General features: G+C 40.5%; 1 protein-coding gene, 1 long non-coding RNA gene and 4 other non-coding genes across 7 annotated transcripts in view; 4 read left to right on the plus strand and 2 right to left on the minus strand.

Moving 5' to 3' along the window:
- The first annotated feature begins 12719 nt into the window (after positions 1 to 12719).
- Positions 12720 to 21949, plus strand: part of TRIM55 (tripartite motif containing 55) — a 49285-nt gene continuing 40055 nt past the window's right edge. The window contains exon 1 of one of the 2 annotated variants that reach the window (XM_039841751.1): positions 12720 to 13085. The gene's annotated coding sequence lies outside the window, so the exon portion shown is untranslated. The remainder of the gene's footprint in view (positions 13086 to 21949) is intronic. The other variant, XM_039841750.1, reaches the window with a different exon arrangement.
- Positions 13128 to 13200, minus strand: TRNAR-ACG (transfer RNA arginine (anticodon ACG)). Its single transcript has one exon. It is a non-coding gene; the product is annotated as a tRNA-Arg (tRNA).
- TRNAY-GUA (transfer RNA tyrosine (anticodon GUA)) lies at positions 13538 to 13629 on the plus strand. Its single transcript is given in 2 exon segments — positions 13538 to 13574; positions 13594 to 13629. It is a non-coding gene; the product is annotated as a tRNA-Tyr (tRNA).
- TRNAY-GUA (transfer RNA tyrosine (anticodon GUA)) lies at positions 14174 to 14262 on the plus strand. The gene is given in 2 exon segments: positions 14174 to 14210; positions 14227 to 14262. It is a non-coding gene; the product is annotated as a tRNA-Tyr (tRNA).
- Positions 14391 to 14463, plus strand: TRNAA-AGC (transfer RNA alanine (anticodon AGC)). The gene has a single exon. It is a non-coding gene; the product is annotated as a tRNA-Ala (tRNA).
- Positions 14566 to 21949, minus strand: part of LOC120585455 (uncharacterized) — a 162649-nt gene continuing 155265 nt past the window's right edge. Inside the window, exon 3 of the long non-coding RNA XR_005648329.1 lies at positions 14566 to 14795. This is a non-coding gene — a long non-coding RNA (uncharacterized LOC120585455). The remainder of the gene's footprint in view (positions 14796 to 21949) is intronic.

Raw genomic sequence — 21949 nt, forward strand, 5'->3', positions numbered from 1 at the left:
GTTACTGGAATTTTTTTTTTTTTTTGAATCGACATAATCAAGTAGACAGAGCCATGGTTTGAAAGTTAAGAAACCTGGTTCTAATCTAAGTTTTCACTAACTCACAATTCGACCACATGAGATGAGAGTAATATGGCTAATCTCCCCATGACTCTGTTTTCGTATTTGCTCTGTCACCTTCCAAGTTGCTGTAAGACCAGATGAAATAGTCGAGGTGAAAGAACTCTGAAAAATCAAGTGTTTAACAAATATAAGGTGGTCTTACATCAATGTGAATATGTGGACAAACATAATGTGACTTCTTATGTATATAAACTCTCACCCAACAAGACCCATGAAGATACCTAACACTAACAGCTCTAGTGGCCAGCAAAAGCTCAGAACTGTATTCAACAAACAAATGCTATTTCGCATTTGAAGGGAACAATAAGATAAACAGCCCCTGTGGATAATTTGAACCACTACATTTCCTTCCTAAGGACTCTAAGCAAAAATCAGGCCTATTTTTGAATAGCAACCTGTACAACACAAAGCACATCTTCTCTTTCTCCCTCAGATCTCATTTTCCTCTCTCGCATGATTTTTTTTTTTTTTTTTTTGCTTCCAGTCCCAGTTTGCCCAGAGAGCTGGTCTAAGACGAGGACAGGGCATGAATCAGAATCAGATGGTGGACTTAAATTCCCAGAGAGGTTCTGGCCGATATTTCCCACAAAGGGCTAGTTCCAGTTATAACGATGTGTTGCAAATGTAAGCACATGAATGCCTAAGAATGAGGAAATGAGTCCCACAGAATGCCCCTTAGCTACATAGAAACAAGGATGGACTCTTCATCTGAGGAGGGGCCACTTAAGCTTTTTGTGAGAGTCAACAGGAGCTGCCATCTGGAATCACCTGCAGTTATTCTGAATCCACAAGCACCTGATCAGAGAAGCATCAGAGAAAGACGGAACACACTGACCATGATCTTCAGCATGGCTGCATGGCCCTGATTCATGCAGGGTCAAATGGACCAGCCACTTCAGTGGCCTACAACCCAATCTTGGCCTCCAGGCTACCAGAGTAGGAGATTTCATATAAAGTTTCATAGGTTATCCATTTATTTATTTATTTATTTTGCTGTCTTACATTAGAACATAATTTTAATAATGTGCATTTTTATCAAAAAACACATATCTTAATTCTTTGAGGATAAATGACATTCTATTTCTACATTTCAAATGGTATGTACGCTAAAACATGCTTGACATGGCCTAGCCTGGAAATACACTTACCTGGTAATGCACTGCCTGATCTTCTGACCTACAGAAAAGGTTTCAAATAAGGCTACATGATCTCTGTGGTAGGCACAATAATGGACCCCTAAGATACTTATGTCCTAATGTCCAGAACCTAGGAATATATCACCTCTCATGGCAAAAGGGACTTTGTGAATGTGATTATTACGGACCTTGAGATGGAGAGATCATCCTGGATTATCCAACTGGATTATCCAATCTAATCACATGGGTCCTTAAAAATGGAGAACCTTTCCTACCTATGAAGAGGGAAAGATCTGACCACAGAAGAATGGTCAGAAAGATGAATGGTCAGAGATCTGGCTTAAAGATGGAAGAGAAAGGGGGTCATGAGTCAAGGTATGCAGGCAGCCCCTAAAATCTGAAAAACATGAGGAAATGAATTCTCCTCTCGGCCTTGCAACAGAGCCCTGCAAACACCCTGACATCAGTGTCAAACTTCTGACCTCCAGAACTGTATGAGTTTAACACTGGATCAGTGCTCCTCGCTTGTTTCTTAATTGTCTTTATTCTATACTTCTCTGTTTATTCATGCCCTCATCTTGAGTCTTCTTCACTTCATTTTTCTCCTCTGTCCCTTCTCTTCCCTATTTCTCAGGACTCCAGCTCCTTCCTCTCCTCCTCCCTTCTCCCACTTCCACGTTTTTTCCATCTGACCCTCAATTCTCTGTTTTATTCTCCTAACCCCTCTGCTCACACTGTCAACTCTCTACCTTAACATTTGCTGGTTTCACAGATAAACTGAACCATTGTGAATCTACTCCAACTGGTGGTGGAGGGAGAGATTACAAATAATCTGGGTAACAGAATATTCTTAAAGAAATGTCCTCCCCACAACCCCTAACTTCAAGCACAAATAATCACAATGCTAATAGTTAAAGAGAGAACAAAGTATTTTTCAAACAATTCTCTGAGTATATTGACAAATAGAAATAATTTATAATGACCACATTGATTATTTGAATGTATGAAAAGGTAATTTATTGAGACATTAATTTTGTTTTGTCCTTACTGCTTTAGGAGACACAAAGGAATGAAGGCTCTCCTACCGGGCTTCACCTTAAAAGGTCACTCTCTGGCTACTATAGTTTTGGAGGTTAAAAACAAAGGTAGTCAGACACCTGGGAGACAACCAGCCAGGCTTTTGTTTGGGAGCTTGAGCTCTTAGAAGGGCCATTAGAAAAGTGCTTATGGAAACGTGAGGAAGAGAAGTAACCCCATGATGAGTGGTCTAGACTAAAGATTGGTTTGGGAGTTTGCTGGGGAGTTCCCAGAGTAGCCCAGACTTGCGTCCCTACAAAGAAGAGCTCCTATGACAAAATAACACTTGGATGCCCAGGTGACAAAATTAAGTCATGGCCACTTTGTAGCAATAATGAAAGATTCCTGTGCCCACATCTGGCTCCTCAAAGGAACCGCTCATGGTTGGACATGAGACCTCAGGAGCAACCAGGCTGGAGCAAGATTACGGGCCTGAAACACACTTGGAGGACAAAGACATAAACCCCTGCAGACCCCTCACAACCCTAGGAAGGGGAGTGACTCTCAAACCCTGGCTGAGATAAATTTCTTTCTACTCTGTTAAACTGAAGCTCTGAGTCAGAGTTAGATTAATTTAGAACACAGAATGTACTTAGAGCATCAAGAAACTGCCCCTAGATTTTTTTCACAAGTGTCATTTCTCCATAGGCTTTCCCAGAGGGTGTGGTGGGGATGTTACAGTGTTAGGCTTACCCTACCTAACACTGTAACATCCCCACCATACCCTTTCCATTCTCTGTTTTTCTTCTTAGTACCTTTCACTAATATACTTTTTATCTTGATTACTCTTTGCCTCCCACACCAGGCAAAGATTTTTTTATCTGTGTCCTGCTGAATCCTTAGTGCTTAAAACAATGCCTGACAGTCAAGGAATGTTTGTTAAATGAGTAAATTAACCTGTGTCATAGAATAAAGAAATCCCTACTGCTAGAAACACAAAAGCTGTTAGAATCCTTATTTTTAGGGAAGCTTTGAATTAAATCAAGACAAAAATTAATATGTTAGCTTGGCACCCAATCAAGCCTCTGACCCACTTACGGAGTTATCTTTTTAACAAATTTCAGCAGCTTGCCCTCCTTTACTTCTCATTGATATAAAGACAAATACCCATTTCGGGGGTACCCGTCCTTCTCCAAGCAGAGAAAACTTTTATTTAAGACACATGAGTCCTCCTCTCAACTCCCCCCACCCCCGACCTTTTTTCAGCCTGCAGCTCTTCTAAGCACCTAAGTTACATTAATCTTCATATTATTCCTGAACAGTTCTAGACTACAAAGGACCAGAAATTTAGATTAAGTCATGTATACCCAGTTTCTATAAGACAAATCTATTTCTAAATTGTAGATGGCTCAAACTAACAGTGATTTACAGAACTATATCTTAGAGTTCTACTTTATATCTGTATTTTGCACAGAGCTAAAAACAAAGTAGGAAATGAAAAAATACCTATTGATTGATTGATTAATTCTCACATTATATATGCCATTTCTCAGAAAAGCCTTTCTCCAAAAGGAGACTTAAACATGCTCAGCACTAAATGAATGGGTAAGTGTGATACAACTTTTTAGAATTTTCATGCTGTTCCAGGGCTGTCCCCAAGAAGCAAAACTAAATTCCTAGAATCAAATCAGCAGTTACAGGACAGTTAACACATTCTGCTCACCACTGGGCTGCTAACTGAGCTTTCTAATGGCTAAAAATCCAGTTATCAGCTTCTCCAATGCCGGAGAGTCCCCCAGACACATCCCTGTTCTCAGGATTAGGAAGAAAGGATTCTTACCTAGTGAGGGTTTTTTTCGTTTTACTTCTGAGTAATCTGCTCTGGTACCCAAGTATCTCCACTCCTGAGATGTCCAAATTCATCTCTTCATGAGAAGATCACTTTCTTTCCTGATGAAAAATAATTGGGGGAAATCTTTTAGTGCAGATTTTCATTTTGGAAATTTCATTTTGGAAATTTTCTTTAAAAATTTCGGAATGATCTATTTGAAAATGTATATATTAACTATTTACTAAACTGGCATTTTCCAGGATTATTTATTATAATTACAGAAAGCAATAATTTAAAGCTAACCTAGGTTTAAAGGTTAACAAATGAAAGCTATCAGGCAATGAAAAATATTGTTTATATATTGATTAACTTATTAGCATAACAGTTTTATATCAAATGCCTTCATTTTGAAATTTCTTTGTTGTATTTAGCATGGAATTTATTTTTTAAACATACTATATAGTGTACTAGGAAATTATTTTTAGCCACGAAAAGTTTCACCTAAAAGATGTTATTCTGAGTAAGAGGATAAAATTTTAATAGAGAGGAAAAATGATTCATTTTCCTATTTATCTTCTGCTTTTCTTAGTTCTCTTTCCTACCTCTTCTCAGCACATCCCTTCCCCAAACTAAAGGAAGTAAGACATGATGGCTTTTAGGATCAGAAGTGCATTTGTATTTCAAAAAGATGAATAATCTTTTTGAAGATTTGGGAGAGGAAGGGAAGATTTATTTCTTTCATAAATTAAAAATAAATCTGTTGAACAATAATGACAATAGTCATAGTGCCTCATAGCTGACACTGACACCTCTTAATACAAAATAAGAGATTTGTATTAGTTTTATCTATTTTACAATTATATATTCACTTAATACTCACAAAAACCTATGGAACCAATACTATCAGCATTGTTATTATCCCCCATTTCTCGAGCTTAGAAACTGAAACACAGAAAGGTTAAGGAACTTGGCCAAGATCACCCAGCTAGTGAAGGGCAGAGCAGGCTGGTTCTGGAGTCCACAATGTTAACAGCTGCACTGGATTGCCTCTTCTTATATTTCCAACTACATTTGCTATTTTTGAAAACAAACCGTCTCCACATCCCTGCCTAACTCCTTCCCAGGGTTCTCTTATTTTCAAAAGAATACCCGCTCCTATCACTCCTTTTATTGTCTACCTTTCTCTTCAACAGTCCTTTGCAGAGCAAGAAGATTCCTCTAGGGAATTGCCCTTACTTAATTCCCAGTGATTTTCTCAAAAGCAAACCTTTAAAGACTGAAAATTTCCACAAACAACCTCCTCCTCCTTCCCTTCCTCTCCCCGTCCCCCTCCTCCTCCTCCTCCTCTTTCTCTTTCGACTCTTTGCAGCACCTCCTTACTTGGGAAGCCAGTGTGGCCTGGGTAGCTATATCTGCCACTTTCTCTTGTCTGACCAATAACTGCAACATTAATCGAGTGAGTGAAAAATTGGATTTTTAAAAAAAATTTTAAAAGTGATTCTAGTGTAGTTATGTTAGGAAACAACTGTGACTTTCAAAATTCTGATAAAATTCCTGCCATAATTTTCCAGGATGTGTAGATAGTGCTAGGGAAACTTTTTAATATAGTTTCTTAATAGCACACATATTTTTGGTGCTTACTCTGTGCCAGGCACTATTCTTAGTGCATATTACAGATTAATTCATTTAATGCTCACAGCAACCCTATGAGGTAGGTAATATTATTTTCTATTTCACAAGTGTGAAAATTGGAGCCATTAATTAACTCGTGCCGTTAATAAGAGGAGAACCAGCATTTGGACTCAGGGAGTCTAGCTCTGGGGTCTGTCTGCTTAAATACTCACTACCCTGCACCCTATGACACATTAGATACAGCTATTCATTTAATGTAAAGTCAGATACAGCTATTTATTTAATGTCAAAACAGTGTTTGCATTTAGCAAATTCTAATTTGTCCCTCCTTCACTATAAGTGAATACCATAGGTCTACGTCAAACTATTAAATTAGCAATCCTTTATTATTTCTCCATAGTATGATGGGAATATAATTTGGCAAACTTGAACTTTTTCTAAAGAAACTTTATCCACAACCATTTAAAGTAAGTGTGCATGCAAGTATATATGTGTTATGTGTGTGTATATATATGTATATATTCAACATAGCAATTTTTGTTTCTAGTAGTCTGTGTCAATTTGCCATTGTGAAAAGCACAGCACCCTACCTGTACCTATCTTTCCCTTGAGCAGTCACCATTGCTGAGCCCATCGTCATTTATTGTCAACTACTGTCTGTCTGCTCCTTCCAAATGTGCTCCATCAGAGTAAAGATTGGTGTGTTTTGCTTCCTGCTGGAGCCCCAGCACTAGAACAGTGCCCAGCACATAGTAGAGACTATGCAAATGTTTGTTAAAGGAATAAATATGAACCTCTGAAGAAAATCTCTGTGCAATGTCCCCAAATCACACTTTGGGAAAGACACTGTATAAACAAAATGACAGTCCCACTTTCCTTGAGTATGAAATACTGCAGGTGAGCTTGCAGGGGCTTATGGAGCCCCGGGAATTGGATGGGTTGGTCTTGCCATCTCCCTGTAGCACAGATGGCTCCTGTTACCCTCCTTAATAGACATGGGGCACTGGAGGTTGGTTTGATTAAGATATTTTGATGGAGTGATTTGGCATATAATTCAGGGTTTAGTTTGGCTTAATAAGTCACTCTTAAATATTCACAGATTCTATATTTGGAAATTTGCCTACTTGCTAAAACTTTTTTCATGGTCATTCACAGACATCCACAGAATGTCAAGAAATTTGAGTTTCCCAGGTGAGACTAAACAAGGCAATGTTCTGCCTTCCTGTTTCAGCTCTTTTGTAAAGTGCCACATTTTTTGCATTTTGTGTTTTTGGTGATTTCAACATTTAAAATGTCTAAAAGCATAGTGCTGAAGTGATGTCTAGTGTTTCTAAGTGCAAGAGGTTATAATGTAACTTCCAGAGAAAATATGTATGTTAGATAAGCTTCTTTCAGGCATGGATAATAGTACTATTGGCTGTGAGTTCAATGTTAATGAATCAATTATATATATTAAATAAGGTGTCTAAACAAAAACACACATAAAACAAAGTTATGTATTAATGAACAGAGGCTCAACCCTATGTTTCCCCTAGGAGCAATAGTTCAGTGTTCACTAAATCAGTATTTGTGATGACTTTATAGAACCTGACTACTGCAAATAACAGGAATCAACTGTATCTCCCCTGCAGTTCTCCAGAATGACTTCCTTTCTGATCTTGGAAACATTATCTCTGTGGTTTCCCACAAATAGCCTTCTTGGAGACAGTACATATTTACAGAAAGCCACGAATAAGGAATCAGTAACCCTGAGTTGAGCCCCACTCCCCCAATCTGGAGAGTCATCATGAAGAAATTGTTTAATCTTTCTTGGTAAACTTCCTCATCTGTAGAATGGTCACCTCAAAAGAAAAACTCGAAAGTTCTCTCATGTGCATATGTGTAAGATATCTTTCAAGTTGAACAATGGCTTTTTTCTTTAGGTCTCAGAGTATCTGGACGTAACTTTTGTGGAGGACCATAATAAATTTTAGGGATTTGATCTTTGGGTTCTAGAGTTAAGAAGAGAGTTCCCTTTACTAAATAGGATATTCTGCTATTCCCAGAATGTCCGGGTCATCATCTGACCTAGCCTGACATCGGAAGCCACCTTTCAACCTCCTTCCTTTCAGGAAGCAGTCAAGAAGTCTAGTCTCTGTAATTCAAGTGTCCAATAGAGGACAGGGAGACTAGTGCCAAGGGGGGAGTCTTGGCTGGCGACTCAGGACATCTAAGATCTCATCTGCCATTGTGCAACTCTGTTACTGAAGTTAAGTCATCTCACACCTTTGGGTATCAGTTCCTTCATTTTGAATCAATTTTTATTAGATGATACATTAGATGGCAATTATGGGACTGTCTGCCCATATAAAATAGTTTGTATACAGTTAAAAACATGAACAATAACAAAGAATGCAGGAAAGAAAGAAAATTTCTCTTTCCTCACTATCCCTGTATTAGTTTGCTAGGGCTACCTGTCAGAAGCCAGCCGACCAAGTCAAACCGGGTACCTGAATGGGGGAGCGGGGACTGAGAAAAAAGAGAAGACAGACAGGGTGCAGGAGGGAGAACAGATCTCACAACTGTCTCTCCGAGTTTATTTCTTATGCTTCTCTTTATACATAATCTGTTCCTTTGTGTATCCCAAAATAACATAATAAAAGTAACATCCTGAAGATCGAGGTACAATCGACACTCCCTTCGACTATACTTAATCTTCTTCTTCCTGGAATTCCACAGAACCGGCCTTTTCTTTTTTATGCAAGCAGGCCTCCCGAGATAATCCATGCACTCTTTTGAATTTGGGGAGCTTTAGCTCCCTACAGCTACCATCACAAAATACCACAGACTGGGTGGCTTAAACAACAGAAATGTATTTTCTCACAGTTGTGAAAGGTAGAAGTCAAAGATCAAGGTGTCAGCAGGTTTGATTTCTTCTGAAGCCTCTCTCCTTGGCTAGCAAGCGGCCACCTTTTTGTGTTCACATGGTTGTGTCTCTATGTGTGCATGTGTTTGCTATCTCACTCTGTCCAAAATGGACACTAGTCATATCGGATGAGGTCCCACCCTTATGACACCATTTTAATTACCTCTTTAAAGGCCCTATCTCCAAATACAGTGACATTATGAGTCACCAGGGGTTAGGGCTCCAATATTAGAATTTAGGGGAGGGGAGCACAGGTTAACCCATAATACATGTCATCAATTTCTCAAAATTGTGCCAGATTTCAGTTTGCTTTATATTTGGACCATGAGTTCTTTATAAAGCTCTTTGGTTTGTTTGTAGAAATTCTTAATTATCTTTGGCTTGTTTTTGAGAAAAGTGACATGCCTTTATCATATCTCTAAGGTCTTCCTGGTCCATAATCACATTACCATTGTAAAAGAATCCACTTTTTTCTTGAAAAATCATCTTAGAGCCTTAAAGGCTCTAAGGGCTCTTGTTTGTTTTTCCTAATTTGTCCTGATTGCTTTCTTGACTTGCTGCATCACTGTCAACCTGGGATATATTCTAAGTTCCTTGGTTTGTTCCCTTTTTTAAATTGTGCGTACTTCTTTCTTGGATTCTTATTTTGTTTTGAAGTATATCTGTGGCAGCCACAGAGACTTGCTGCAAGACTGCCTTTCAAGAAAGGACTCACTGCCCAGGTGCAAGGAGGATGGTTAACTGAGGGCTTCACAGTGTTAACTCCTTCAGGGTCTGAGGTTATCAGCCTCTAGCCAATGACTGAACAAGGTGGTTGAACTCAGTCTTAGCCACTTCTGCCCAACTCAGGAGTCCTTTAAAGGGAAATATTTGCTCTGCAGCTACCAAAGGGACAGGCAGAGGCTGTCAGGTCTGCGTCATTGCCTAATAGCTACCTCTACCAATCGTGCGTCCTCCCCTTTTCCATTCACAGATGTTAGTCCCTAGTAAAACTTTGTACTCTAGTTGTGTGTCACCTTCTGCTTCCTGGAGAACTCAATCAGTATAACATCTTCAAGTAATGTTTATTTTGTATTTATTTCAGAAAGTAATCATGGGATTTAAACTTTACAAGACTTTGCAAGTATGAATTATCTATTTGTCCTCCTATGGGGTTGCTACTTTTGTTATATAATTCTAGGTTCAAAATTATTTCTGCACAGACTTTGAAGATCTTGTTCATTGTCTTCTAGTATCCAGTATTGCTGATGAGATGTCTGATCATAATCTGATTCTCCTCCTTCGTTGTTAGCCCATTTTTTTGTTTTGTTCCTATCTCTGAAAGCATTTAGAGTTTCATCTTTATCCTCAATGCTATAAAATTTCACTAGGCTGTGGCCAAGCAGAGTTGTTTTTCATTCATCCTGCTTGGATGGTCCTTTTGATCTAATGACTTGTGTCATTCTTCCATTCCTTTCTCTGCATTGTCTCTTTTTCTGGAACTCTGACTAGACAGTCAGCCATTGTGTATTCTGGATCTTGATTTTACTTTTATATTTTCTGTTCTCTACATTCTGGTGTCCTGGGAGATATTTTCCATTCTATCTACTGTAACTCCAAATTTGATCTTTAGCCACGACCAATCCATTTTCACCTCAGCAATCACACTTTTAATTTTCAAGAACTCAACTATTTTCTTGTTGCTCCTTTTAATTGCACCTTATTCTAGTTTTTATTTCTGTACTATCCTCTTAGATGTCCTTGAGGATATCAGTTAACATTTAAAAAGATAATTCTGTACTATTCCTTGCATTATCTTTGCTTCCTCTTGGGTCAGTTATTGTTTGCCCTTTCTTTTTTAAAGTTGTTACTGTTTCCTCTTCAATGTCTGGTAGACATTTGTTTATATTCATGAATAAAGGACTACATTGATTTTTATCTGTAAAATGTCTGAGTCCTGGAGACAAGCAGGCTTTTCCATTGATGGTGCATGAGAAAAAATAGCCATACTGCCTCAAACTGCCAACTCAAGGAGGGACTCTGAGAATGGGGTGAGGTGGCCTTTCTTTCTCCCCATGTCTGTTATAATTAGGCTCTACACTGTTTCTCCTCCTAGTCCTATACTCAACCAACAGGCTCTCCCCAGGTAAACTGACTCTGCTGAAGTAGTTCTCCAGGCAGCTCCAGCTGACAAATGCTTCATTCAGAGCTCACAATATTGTGGGCCTCTGACCTTTGTGCACTGCCTGTGTCTGGAGCCTCTTAGGAGCTCAATGGGGCAAATGGTTCTTTCTCTACTAACTTCTACAATGTGTACTCTGTGCTGTGATTTTCTCCATTCTGGGCTATGTGTCCATACTCTCATTCGCTTTCCAAGTCCCAGAAATTAAAATCTCGGGTTTGCTGATTGTACCATCTGTTGTTTTCATGCTGCAACAGACTTTCCTCTTTTGTATTTCTTTATCTTTTCACTAGGATCCTATGAAGGAGGGGATGCAATCATATGTGCCCAACCCTAAGGCTAGGGCTGATCCAGCCCTGATGGCCACATGTAATCCTGACTCCTGGACACAGGGGTGAGCATCTAATTGAGGCCAAAACAATGAAGAGTTTTGCAGTGAGGACTGAAAAAGAGAAGTGAGTCTATGGTTGAGAGATGTCTTAGGTTTGGGTCGCTGTAAGAAAATAGATACCACAAACTAGCTTTAAACAATGTAAATTTATTTCTCATAGTTCTGGAGGCTGAAGTCAACCATCAGAGTGCCAGCAGGGTCGGGTCCTGGTGAAGATCCTCTTCCCCACCGCAGCCTTCTGAACTTCTCACTGTCCTCACATAGCAGACGAGGGGAGGGATCTCTCTGGAGCCTCTTTTATAATGGCACTAACCCCGTTAAAGGCTCGAGCCCTCATGACCTAATCACCTCCCACAGATCCCCACCTCCTAATATCATCGATTGAGCATTAAGTTTTAACGCATAAATTTGAGGGGACACACTCAATATACAGCAATAGGCTGTGAGGGATAAAGTTCAGGAACTTTTAGGTGGAGAGGGGGGCAGCACTAGAGAAGCATACAGAGGAGATGAGAGCACTGAGAAAAAAACCATAAGAAGGTCCAGCTACACTTCATCTTTGGTTTCCCTGGGACACCCTGTATATTTAGAATAAATGTCTCTCTTGCTTATACTAGCTCTGTGTGAATTTGTGTCACAAGTAAGAGCACGAAATCTTGCATCATCTTGACCCTCTTGGAATGTTACTCTGGTCTGGCTGCTGTCAGGGAGGAGGGTACATCAAAAAGCGGTTACACCAAGGGGCCAGAGTTTCTGCCCACAGTGCAATGATGGCCAATGACAGTGATCTCTGCAGATAATAAACACCTTACTTGCCGCCCTTGTAAAATGAGGAAAAGGTACAGATAATATGGAGGCTCTTTCCTCTTAGCCTAATTTTACAAGGTTCTGTTCATAAACTTGACAGGAGGAGTACGACATACCTCCCTAACTTCCCATGGAGGTAATTTTTTTTAATGCTCAGAAATACTGTATAACTTTAAAGATATATCAGCTTGTTACACGGGAAAAATGGCAAAATATTCATTAGGAAACAGAGATTAAACCCACCATCACTTTGTTCAAATAGTCTGTGCTTGTCTCCCCATCCTCTAAATTTTTAGCTTCCTTTAATCATATTTGCGTAGCCTTAAGGAAGCCGCTTTTCCACTTAAAAATCAGTTCTTTACTCTAACGTCACATTTTCTTAATTCTTCCCGAACTTCACAATTTATTAAAGCTTTTACTTCTAGGAATTGTTACTTTACTTGGAAATGGGGCGGGGGGAGGGGTGGAGGAGAGGGAAGGTTAAGAAATAATTCTAAACTCTCTCCAAAAAATAAGATTAATATACTTTCAAAATAAAGGCTCACTTTGCTCAAACCCTCTTGGTTAAAAGACCTCTGAGGGCAGAACCTATGTCATTAGACAGTTTTCATGCTGTGCTTACAACCGAGGAGGAGCTCAATACCTTTTAAAGGAAATAAAACAGGATTCGGATCAAAAAGTCAATGAAAGTAACCTTAACGTATTGCCCTCTGCATTGTCGAGGACAGGTGGGGGCAGTTTCTCCTGTGACCGTAAGGCCTTCAAATACCCTGCAAGACCAGAGGGCCTGGGCTGTGGAAGGAGCCCTGGAATTTGAACCAGCTTTGCGACGGGAACTACGACCCTCGCTTTGCGGCTCCAGCCCCACCTTCCTACCTGGAGCCTAGAGAAGAGCCCCTCAGTCTTCGGCTTTTTCCGCGGCGCCGGCCTCCACCCAGCGCGCCTGGGTGTCCCGTGAGTGCTCGTGAGCCTCTCAACATCTCGAAAGTTCGACGGTGAGCCATGGGAAATAACGCGCGACGGCTCTCCGAGCTCCAAGTGCCGTAAATTACTCTGGGCTTTGGTGGTTCGGAGAACTCAGGGTAAGTAATCTCCGGTTTTGGAAATCTCAGGTCACAAAAAGTCGAGCCAGGCAGGAGTCGAACCTACAATCTTCTGATCCGTAGTCAGACGCGTTATCCATTGCGCCACTGGCCCCTCGCACGTTGGCCGTCTGAGGGGTGTGCAGACAAAGTAGTGTGGCCATACCAGTCACCCCAACAGTAGTAAAGGAAGAGTGAGACAGGCACGCGGGGGTGGCGTCGGAGCCCCAGTCGTGGCGCCACAGGTCTCAGACGCCTGAGTTGGGGTCTTTTCTCCGGGTCAGTTGCTCCCGCGCGTCGGAGCCTGGTCGTCTCTCTGCGCACGCGTCAAACGACGCAGGCACGTACCGCCCCGCCCCCGGTTCCGCGCGCTTCAGCGGGTCTCTAGCTAGGAGTTGGGCGCCCTGGTTTATTTGTGTTGAATCTCTAAGGGCTTACGTCGTACTTTCGTCCCTTCGATAGCTCAGCTGGTAGAGCGGAGGACTGTAGCTACTATTCCTAGCAAGATATCCTTAGGTCGCTGGTTCGATTCCGGCTCGAAGGAGACGAACGTTTTTTTTTTTTCCCCAGTGTTCTATGATTTAGGTCCTTTACTCTGATACACTTCTCTAAAACATTATTACACTCCAAAGAACAATTGGAAATCCTCGTAGTTTCGCTCCAGTTTTGGCCTATGGCACCGTCCCTGTTTGAAGTCTCTCGCAAATCCCCGAAGCGGGCACTGCCGTCCAAGTTCTAGCCGCGGCAGAGAGTCTGCGGTCGGCGAGCCGGCTCCGGGTCTCGGCTTTCTGCTCGTTTCTAGATCGCCTTTGGTGTTTCCCCAGCCCCTGAGTCGGGCAGAGGAAGCCAACGCGGCCAGGCCGCCTGTGGGGCCAGCCGCCAGCTTCCCGGGTCTCGTACTTTTTCCTCAGAGCCCCGGCAACGTCAGCGACCAGAGTGCTCGCTCCTGCTGCCGCGAAGAGCTGGGAGGTCCGGGAGGAAGATACTGTGTTCAAGTGACCTGAGAATCTGGAAGAAACGCGGTTGAAAGCACACGAAGCGAAGAAATGACTAAAACTTATGAAGAGCTGAGAGTTCACCCTTTACTCCCTTCGATAGCTCAGCTGGTAGAGCGGAGGACTGTAGGGTTAATTCCGGGGTTATCCTTAGGTCGCTGGTTCGATTCCGGCTCGAAGGAGAGGCTCTTTTTGTCATTTTAGTATTAGTTATGAGGAAGGTCAGGAATGTGATCAGGACTATTTATAGTTGCATCTAAATGCCCTGACCTCTCTCTAGGGGAAGCCATAATCAACGAAAGTCAGGAGTGGGGGATTAGCTCAAATGGTAGAGCGCTCGCTTAGCATGCGAGAGGTAGCGGGATCGATGCCCGCATCCTCCAGTTTTTTTTCTGTTAGTCCCATCGTTTTTCTTTCCATTCTCACCTAACTGCGAGTGGAGCTTAAGGTCAGCCTTCCCATAAGTGGGGGGTATGGCGAATTTGAAGTTACAGCTCTGTAAAACTTCCAGAGAAGGGATAAGGGGGGCTAGCAATTTATCTTTAATATTTTAAAAATTTAGACACACTTTGCGAAGTTCACGAGATTGAGTCTTTTTCTCTGCAAAAATGGCGACCGATTGCAGCCACGTCTTGACATTTTGACTTCTTTGTGATTTCTGATTGATAGCTGCATTTTCAGGGATCCGTCCAAGACAAAGCTGCCCACAGAGTAGCTGACAGATGGGAAAACAAAACTAAAGTAAAAACAAAGAACTCGGAAAAGTATGTTGACTCTTTTACACCTGAGCCTAGAAAGCGAGGGCAGTGCTCCTTCTCAACCACGTACATTGTGGGGCCCGGCTCTGGGTAGATCCGAGATGGACAGGATAAGGGAAACTCGGGGCTTGCTGATGGAGGAGGGTTCTAATGCCATTTTCCTCCTGGGAAATAACTGTGGAGAGTTAACAAGAGACCAGAACTAAGGCAATTAATCGGAGGAAAGTTCTTTCTAGGGCTGCCCTTGAGTGTAGTCAGTCTATCTTGTTAAAGATAAGACAAAAATAAACAAACATACAAGAAATTGAGCAGGACACATACAAAGGCTTTTCTGGCAATAAGTTCTTCCGATACTAATTTTCTAGAATACAGCCACAAAAAAAGCTGTTGAAACCATACTGCTTTCTAAACACAAAATATAAAGCTTCTAGACAAAAGCAGAGATATTATCTTTTTTGAAGATTACGATTAATAAATAATCGATCGTTCTTTTATCCGATGTCCATATTAGGGTTCTAGGGAACCTGTACATTTCGTTCCCAATGTATACAACCCATTGTGTTTTATTGGTATATCTTTCATTTTGGGGGCAGTATCATTTTTATCTCATTTTATTCTTTCAATAAAGTCTTTTAACTGAATGTATAGTGAGTCACTTAAAATATAGCCTCATCATTTTTTGTGAAAGCAAATTTACAAAGTAGGAAAAAATCCTTTTATCAGATGATATGTCCCAATTTTTAGTTGGGATTATGGGTGTTCTAGCTGGTTGACAGGAGGAGCTGGCAGTCAAACTACACACTGCTTAAAAGAGCAAGAAATGAGTAGTAAGTTAAAAAAAAAAAAGGAAAGAATAGGAAGGAATGCACCCAAAATGCAGGTGGAGAACACATTTGGTGCAGGTGAGTTGGGCAAGAACTCAAACAGAATCTCAGGATCACCAACTCAGGTGTGGAATGGAATTCATATGAAAAATCTAAAGGTAAAAACCCTGAGACACTTTTGCATAGTGGTTAATCAAGGGGTCTGTGAAACCTGACGGCCTTTCTTTGTTTTGCCATTCCTTAGCTGGGTGATCTTCAGCAAGTTGCTTGACATTTTGGTGTTTTCATTTCTTCATTTGTAAAGTAGGGAGGATAATAATGGTGTCTACTTTCAATTAAGATATAGCATGTAATTTCAGTGCCTGGCACACAATAAACATTAGGTATTATCAGTGCATGTTACCAGCACACCATAGATGGAAGGCCTGGAGGGAATATTCTGAGGGTTTGTATGTGTATTTATATAAATATATTTGGAAGTACAAAAAAGAGGTGTTGGGTCTACTGTGCAGAGAAAACAGAGCAATTCTAAAAATACAAAATGACGGTTAAGTAAATTATGGTGTGACCATATAATGGAATACGTATAAGCCATTGAAATTATTTTTATCAAAAACTACTATTGACATGGAGAACGTTAATAATCAAATGCTAATTATATAAAGTAGATTCACAGAGCCATATAAACAATAACAACATAAACTACCATAAATTACCTGTAGAAAAAAACTGGAGAAATTTAATAATGTTAATAGTAGTGATCTTTGGGTAGTAGGATTACTGTGATATATTCTTAAGATATTAAAATATTTTCTGAGTTTTCTGCAATAAACATTTATTATTTTTAATTGAAAATATTGATGAATTTTAAAAATTAACAGCTAACATTTATTCAGCCCTTCCTACAAGCCAAGCATAGTCTTAGTTATTTTATACATATTAAAATATATTTCTCTCATAAAGAAAACACTAGGCCCAGGTGGCTTCAGAGATGAATTCTACCAAAGATTTAAATAAGAAATAATATCAATTATAAACAAATCTCTAGAAAATTGAAGAAGAGGGAGTACTGTCCAGCCTACTCTGGAAGGCCAACATTACCCTGATCCCCAAATCAGGGAAAGACGTTACAACAAAACTGCAGACTGATATCTTTCATGAACATAGATGCAAAAATTTTAAGCAAAATTTTAGCCAGTTAAATCCAACAATACATAAAAAGGAAAATACATCATGACCAAGTAGGATTTATTCCAAGAATATAAAACTGGTTCAACATTCAAAAGCCAGTGTTAATTTATCATAATAAACAGACTGAAGAAGAAAAACCACATGATTGTTTCAGTAGAGGCAGAAAAGTATTCAATGAAATCCAACATCCATTCCTGATTTTTAAAACTGTCAACAAACTTGGAAAGGAAGGGAACTTCTTCAAACTGATAAAGGGCATCAATGAAAAACACACAGCTGACATTATACGTAATAGTATGAACACTTTCCTCCTAAGATCAGGAACAAGGCAAGGATGTCCAGGGGGTTCTAGCCAGTAAGGCAAGGAAGACAAAGTAGAAGACTTGCAGACTACAAAAGAAGTAGTCAGACTCTCTCTATTTACAGATATCTCATTTTTAAAAATATTTGATTACATGTCGAAATGATAATTGTTTATATGTTTAGAGGCTAAATAAAGGATATTAATGAAATTAATTCTATTTGATTTTGATTTTCAGCGTGGCTACTAGAAATTTAAAATCATATGTATGGCTCATATATGTTACTCACATCTTATTTCGATTGTATAATTAGGTCAGAGATAGGTAGGGGCCAGATCATGTCAGGCCAGGGGGTTACACCGAGAAAGTCTTTACCTTAGGGGTCATATGACCATTAATGGAATTTAAATAAGGAATGACACATGAGAAATAGATTGCTGAAGGCAAAAGTGAATTTAGAGAAATCAGTTAGGAGGCTTGGGTGGAGAGGAGGTAGGGGGAATTGTGTGTGAGGGTGGAGACAAGGTAAGGAGTTCAGACATGGCCATCGGAAGGCCTTAGCTAAAGTATTTGCTACTTTTTGGGACTCTCACTGTTTATTTCTGGCACATGAATTATGCCAAGGAGTTTCTAACATTTTCTTAGAGATATTTATGATAAAGTAAAATTTACACATGACATATTTGGAAAAGGAGTAATTATCAAGATAAAAAAAAGCTATCAGCCAGAAGTTTGCTAATGAAAGAAATGCCATGGTGTTGGCTTCTGTTATGTACTTTTCAAGTAGTTCATTTCTCTTTGATTTTAGATTTTATAAATTTTTTTTTCATTAAAAATTTAAAAATTACATATCCAAACTGCTTATTGACAAATAGCTAAACTGAAAAGTTTTACAATGTAGACAGAAGGAACATGTTAAGTATTTTGGAGATGTCCTGAGCCCTTGTTGTAAGGAGATTCTTCTTGTTTCCTTGTACACCAGGGTTGCACTCTATCTGCTGCACTGCTTTGCTTCAGACCGTATCTATTTTTTATTTCCCTTTAAATCTACCCTCCATCTGACCACAAATCCTCTGTTTTGTTTGACGAATGACTAGCTCTTTAGGCTAAGCCTGGATTATTTTCAGGTACCTGGACTTGTAACTATCCATGTTAAAGAGACAAAGAGCACATGGTTAATGAAATTCTGAGGACATTCTCGAAACCTCAGGAAGGGTAGCATTCCTGACACTGATTCCCTGGGACTTTTCCAATGCCTCCTGTTCCCAGAATGCTCTGTCTTGTTTTGCAAGTTGGGATGCAGAATCGATGTTGCTCATAACTATTCTGGGGTTAGAGGAGTTTCACATCACCTTAACCAGGAAGTACGAAATCCACCAAAAGAGGAGACCCAGTTACTGCTAGAGAATCCTTTATATCCATTCCAGTTTTCCCCCAAGGGTTTTTTTATATCTCATGTTCTAAGGTTGATTGTCCAATACGGTAACCACTAGCCACGTATGGTTATTTAAACATAAGTTTAAAATAAATAAAATTAAAAATTCAGATCCTGAGTTGCATCATACACAATTCAAGTACTCAGTAACTAACTACCTGTGGCTCGAGGCTGGACAGCACCAATACAAAACATTTACATCACTGTAGAAATTCTAATGGGCAGTGTGCCGTAGAGCATAGCTGTGGTGTAGTTTAGGGGATGAGGTCATGCGCTCTGTAGTCAAAAAGATGTATCTCTTGATCTGCTTCACAACTAGCAGCCATATGTCTGGGCAACTACATACCTTTGCTTGAGCCACAGTTAGCTAGAGGGAGATAGTAATGCCTATTATAGATAGCGATTCTAAGAAGCAATCTGTACTCTGTATATACTTATTATGTTTATTTCGTTGGCATAGCACTTAAAGTACATATACTAGCACCCCCTTTTTTCCCTTCCTGAGATGAAGAACACACTGATATCTACATTTCACCCCTATGCCCTGGCCCCTGATATCTAGGTACATTTTGCCGGGTAGCTAGAGGTTGAAAGAGGTCGAATGTCTTTTCTTTCTGTTGTCATCTCTTAGTGCCAAGTCCGCCGTTGGGCAATACTCAGGCTCCTAGGGACTCATCTTTCTTCCTCTGACTTATCTGGGGGGTTGGGAAACTGCTGGAGGAGATGAGAGCAGTGGTGGTTTTACGTCAGCTTCTCAACGTGTCTAAATGCGCTCCTGCCTCAGTCAGGTGGGACTCAGAAATGAGGCGTAATCAGAGCTTCCAGTTAAGGCAGCTCCCTGTGTAATTGCCCCTGATTGGTTTCAAGCCCCCGTCCTAGTGTAAGGTGGGTTGGGGTAGGAGAAAGGGAGAAAGTCCCGTACCACTCCTCTACAGTCCACGATACCCTTAGGACACTACGCTGGTTTTCATGTCTCTGTGGAGGCCCAGGTCCACTGCAAAGCACAGCACCTTGAAGCTGACTTCTATTCTGATTCAGCTCCAGAATTCTCCCTATCTCTCACACCCTGTGAATGATTTGAGAGCAGACTAGAATTTTCTGGTTCTTCCCTAGAGCAATGTGCTACTCCCATGTCCCACTCCCACTCACATACCACCCCATAGATTGCTGGTCTCTGAGAGTGGGGAGGGGCAAGAGATGGAGAAAAGAGGATGAGGAGGGGAAGGTGATTATTACTCATCAGCGTGGCTCTTATTCCTATGGCCGTCTTCTTAGTTTCCTGTGTGGCCTCCAGGGGCAAGTCTAAGAAAGGCAGAGAGCAAGAAGGAGCAGAAGGAAAAAGAAAGGAGAGGATAGGTGTCAGCTCTATGAAATGATCCAATTGGAGATTCTCAACGTCAAAATTAATAGTTTCAGAGGGTTTTTTCCTCTACAAATTCTGCTAAGTTAGGTTATGAACTCCAGCTAGGAGAACTGAAATCCAGCTAGGTGAGGTCACTTTCCCAAGATCACAAAGCGAGGTGGACATCAAAGCTGAATCGGCCTGTCTCCTGACTCACAATGCAGCCTCTCACCTCATCATCGCTGGTTGCTCAGACTCAGGGCATCTGAGTTGCCTCTGTGGACTCTGCTTCCAGAGCTGCCCCAGAGTCCATTTCTTCGTTTCCTTCCCCACTGCCACCCCTCAGTGTCAAGTCACCGTGACCTCTCACCTAGGCTACTGGCAACAACCTCCTATCTGGTCTTAGGCAGATCACTGTCACTCTAATCTGTCCCAACCATCATTGAGAGATTAATCTAACCAGTGCAAACTCTCATAAAAACTTCCCTGAGAGTAACTTTTAACGATTTCCTGTTGCCTAATTTATTGACTGTTAGAAATTCTTTAGCCCAGTATGCATAGCCTGCCAATGAGCCGGCAGTATGCTCTGTGCTCCAGCCCTAAACTCTGAGCGAATCCAGCACTCCTGTGCTCACTGCTGCCTTCCCTGGGAAGCCCCATCTACTTCCCACCTAACTATACATCCATCCGTTTAAATTCCTCAGTAGAGCAATTCAAGTGCTACCCCACCCATGAAGCGCTCCTAACCCCTCCAGCTTTAAAATTCTGTAGTTCTTTATCACATGTTGCTTTGTACTGTGGTGCTTTGTACTGTATATGCATGTCTCATCTCCACTGTTAGACTGAGCTCCTTGAGGACAATGACCTGTGTCTAGTTTGTCTTTCGATCCCTAGAGCTGAGCACAATGGAAACACAGGATGAACATTCAATGAATGTTTTCTGAAAGAATGAATTCCTATTATAAAGACGGGCTCTGCTACAATGTGTATTATTAGTTTAACTACCTTTTTTTAGGTTGCAAGGTCCTTTACAGTAGAAACTTTCTAAGTATAAATATTGTGCTCAGATCTCCATGGCCCATGAAATAATAAACACAATTAACTGCCCAGGCTGGCTGAACTGAATTAACACAGTAACAGGATTTCATCAATTCCCTTCTTCACTGTAGTTGCTAAATAGATATTGAAAGGAATATCAAAATTCTCCCAAGATCCCTGAGATGTTTATGAATATATATAACTTATTATTAGTTAATGGAGCTTTTTAGATTCTCAATAAGCTCTCAGTGCACACAGCACTAAGACCACACATAACCAGTCACACCGCCCTACTCTTTACCGGTAATTAAGAGCACACCCGGGATATGTTAACAAAATGTGTTCATTGTTTTGAGATTTTTAAAATCAAGGAGAAATGAAGCTGCAAATTCATAACATAAAAAACAGACATGTATTTCTTTTTCATTTTTAATCTGATTTTAAGTTTTTAAATAAAATACATATTGATGAAACCGTTTTACAAAATCCTGGTAAATAGCAGAATTGGTCTTTGTGACTCAACAGCAGATCAAGACAGAAATGACCAGGGAAACGATCCTTTAGAAAATGAGCTTGGAGGGCGAGGCAAGTGCGCAGGGTGTAGGTTTTTCAGACCAGATGAAAACAGGTGATGGCGGCAGGACTCCACGCTCACTTCAGCTGGTAACGGCGCTGACATCTGCCGCCCGCTGTATGTCAGCACGAAGTAATGGGCCTGCTACCCCACATGCCGGTTACTAACTCATTACTGATAGTTGTTGCAAACTACTAAATTTAACCTTTAAGAGTCTGTCTGATTTTCTTTGTGTTTTGGGGGGTGCGTAGAGGTGGGAGTCAGGGGAAAGAACGAAGCAGGGTTAGGGAATGGGAAAGCAATGTAAAAGTAGAATTTTATTACACAGCTTTTAAAAAATTGAGTCATCAACTGGCGTTTGGAATTTTTTTATTTTGTGGACATTTTTATGGTGAAAATATTTGA

This window comes from Pteropus medius, unplaced genomic scaffold (genome assembly GCF_902729225.1).
Source record: "Pteropus medius unplaced genomic scaffold, Ma_sr-lr_union100, whole genome shotgun sequence".
Lineage (NCBI taxonomy): Eukaryota > Metazoa > Chordata > Mammalia > Chiroptera > Pteropodidae > Pteropus > Pteropus medius.